Below are 3516 nucleotides of genomic sequence, written 5' to 3'. Positions count from 1 at the left end.
GGAGGGACAGCGCAGGAGGGGAAGACCCTCTATGAGATGGATCGATTCTGTGACTGGGCTAATCGGGATGGGTGTGTCGGAGGCAGTGCGGTTGGCGCAGGATAGAGCAGGATTTAGGGCTGTTGTGCATAGGGTCGCTATGAGTCGCAAACGACTCGACTGCACATAACAACAATATTAGGTCTAGGCTGTATATTTCAATCTTATTGATTTGTGATTTCCTTTAAGAAATAAAATATTTTTCAATATAGTAACGTGATTATAACATTGATCATAATAGGAATTAAACCTGTATTGCAAGTTTTCCACCATATGGGATAAATTATACTTCTGTTTCCCTAAAAAACTTTAATCCGTGGAATAATAAAATCTTTGACATAACGGTATTTTTCTAAACCTAGGTAAACAACCTTGTATTATTCTCTTAGGCCTTTTATATATTTCTTTGTTTAGAGGAGTTATAATAATTCCTTTAATGAAAGAATGAGTTTGTGAGAGAATTTCTGCTATGAATTCCCTCAAAATCTGAAATATGGTTACTCCTATGGGCCTGGTTTCCCCCACACAAAGAAAAGATAAACTCTTAGCTTTGTGGGGAAATTAGAATTAAGAAAGAATACCCACCATAAACTAGAATGCCTAAAAATGAAGACCTTTACAAACTGCAAGTTTGGGACATGAGCGTGTTTATTTATTAACTTCAATTATCTTCCAGGAACATGTAATGAAGAGTTTTCTCTAATTTACTAGTAGGCAAACCAGCTATAATTTTATACCAAGTCCAAATAGCTTCATTTTCACTTCCCTTTTCCACTACCTCACTATTGCTACTGCAGCTGACTTAATCTAGTTTGAAAACTTAGAATGTTAGAACTTCTTCAGTTCTAAAACAAAAACAAAATCGTATTTATAATTACTGTGTTTCAACTGAGGGAATTATGGTGGCCTAATGGCAAAAAGCTAGGCTGCAATCTCAAAGGCACACAGTTCGAGTTTATCAGCTGCTCTGCAGGAGAAAGATGGGCAATCTCTTCCTGAGCGAGTAATTGCCTCTGAAAACCACTGGGAGGGTCAGCTATAACTTGAACAACACTGTTTCAATTGAAGAAGCTCTGGTGGCTTAATTGTAGGGAGTTGTGCTGCCAACATGAAGGCAAGCAGTTTGAATTTACCATATGTTTCAAGGGAGAGAGGCAACCTTCTCCCATGAAACCCTCTGAAAACTTGCTTGAGGGTCAGCTATGAGTCAGTTTTGAATCAATGGTAAGTATGTTTCAACTGAAATTTTTTCCAGGAAAAAGCACACTGAATAAAAAATGTCTTTGGGATAATATAAATTCTTTTCCATCCTACAATTGCTATTTGCTAATTTAAACATTTTTTAAGCTTTTCTAAGAAAGCATTTCACAGCAATTAAAATAAATTTGCAGATGACTCGGTGGCACATAACAACAACAACAACACTATATGGAGAATAGATAGAAACTTCCCTACGATGTTGTTTACAGCCTTTGAAAACCTACCAGAGCATCAGCTTTGAGTAGGTTCTTACATGGCAACCAGTTTGAGTTTTTATTTTAGTAGTACATCCATATTGTTCAGAAAGGTACATCAAATGTGACAACTTGACAATTTCTCTGTTCAATGCATTGGTAAATTATGTTTTTTCTTTTTATTGTTTCCATGTTCTTGCTGAAGAAGTATGACAATCTAGCAACATGTTGAAAAGTGAAAGATAAATGATAGTACTTTTAAGAAAAATAGTAACATTTATAGTAGAAATATTGATTCTGCTAATAACCAAAATGAATTGTTAAAAATTTTATTGTATTAAATTTGTAGGTTTATCAATTAATGTTAGTTTCACTTGACCACGCTTTCTTTTTATTTTTCACTTGACCACTCTTAACTGAGCTGCTTATGTTCCTATTTAAATAAATGTTAATTTTTGTTTTGTTGTGTTTATATTGTTGACACCCGTCTAAATACTGAAATTCTCTTTTCCTCCCACAGAACATGTCCTTTGCAACTTGATCAAAGAGATGATGAGAAAGAATAGAACTTATTATACTTTTGATTAATGTCTCCTGTTTACTCTGGTACTCTAGGATGTAAATTTGGATAAATACATTCATTCCAATTAGGTATGTTGAACAGGCATTTGTTTTTAAAGATTGGGATTAAATTTACTTACAAGTAAGTAGTTATGATATTTAGAGAGTTTGCAAGATTAGTATATGACACTTAACTTTGTATTATATATAATGCGGTATTTGCTCTTTTTGCCTGTTATTAAGCTTCTCATTCTTGCTAAAACCAAATCATTACATGGTGTTCTAATTACAAATCTGCTATATTTGAGATTTGCTTAGATCTTTGTATTGCAGCCATTTTTACTGGCATTTTATTATTGGAATGAAGCCCTATTTTTCTTTTATACGCTTTAAAAAGCAAAGTTAAGAGTTTTGCATATTAAAAAAAAGTCAGTATTAATGTAACTGAATCTATAACTATAATAATGTAGAGGACCAAAATGCAATGCTGAAAAAAAATGGATGGTCTTTCCTATTTAGAAAAATTTAAGGTCATTTTTGTCTTGAGAATTAAAATGGTTAAGAGAAAATTTCAACCAAAAAAGGTAAAATACTAGCATAGAATCAGGAAAGAAGGCTCCATATATAACATTAAAAGAATAAACACTTAGTTTAATAGCATAAAACATGATCCTGTTGGTCTGTAGTTTTAAAAATGGAAATAAATCAATAAAACATGAGAGATAAATTACGCCATAAACCCAGAGGTATGTCCAAAGTCCTCACAGCTACTATTATCTTTTTCAAGATAACCAGGCCATAATTGAGTATGTGGTTATAATATTACTTAATAACATATTCTTGGTTGTACATTAGACTTTTTGCTTACTAACATTCTAGTTGTAAAAATTAACTATGTTTTAACAGAAATTTTTTTCTTTTTCTGAGATCTATCTGCAATAAATACTTTCACCATACAATATACAGCTTTATGTTTTCCATGATTATGTTCTACCATCTATTTCTATTTTATCTCTTCCAAATACAAATGTGCCTGATTTTATCAACTTCCAAACTGGATGGTTATGATTATACTCTTCTTGCCCCCCAGCCCACAATGTGTATTAACAGAATGTTACTGATTTGGGAGGAGAGAGTTTTTATCCCAATAACTTCTCTGATAGTTAGGTTTCTTATTAAGCAGTAGCTCTAACCAAGCCAATGAAAGTTAAGGTTTTGATGGGTCTGTCATGATTTGCTACCTGAAGATGGTGGGACTGATGAGGTTTAATTTTGATATATAATTGTTTCTGGAAAATTTGACTCTTGAATAACTTAGTCTTTTTTTTCTTTTTCTTTTTTAATTTTATTTTAATATTTTTTTTTATTGGGAAAAACATATTGGGGGTACAAGGAGGTGAGGGTTGGGGGCAGAAGGGTGAGGATGGGCCAGGATGCAGTTGCAGAGCTGCACAGTTTGGTC

Source organism: Elephantulus edwardii, unplaced genomic scaffold, assembly GCF_000299155.1.
Source record: "Elephantulus edwardii isolate Elephantulus edwardi_28Jun2011 unplaced genomic scaffold, EleEdw1.0 scaffold00263, whole genome shotgun sequence".
NCBI classification, from domain to species: Eukaryota; Metazoa; Chordata; class Mammalia; order Macroscelidea; family Macroscelididae; genus Elephantulus; species Elephantulus edwardii.
Note: the sequence above shows the minus strand (reverse complement) of the source record.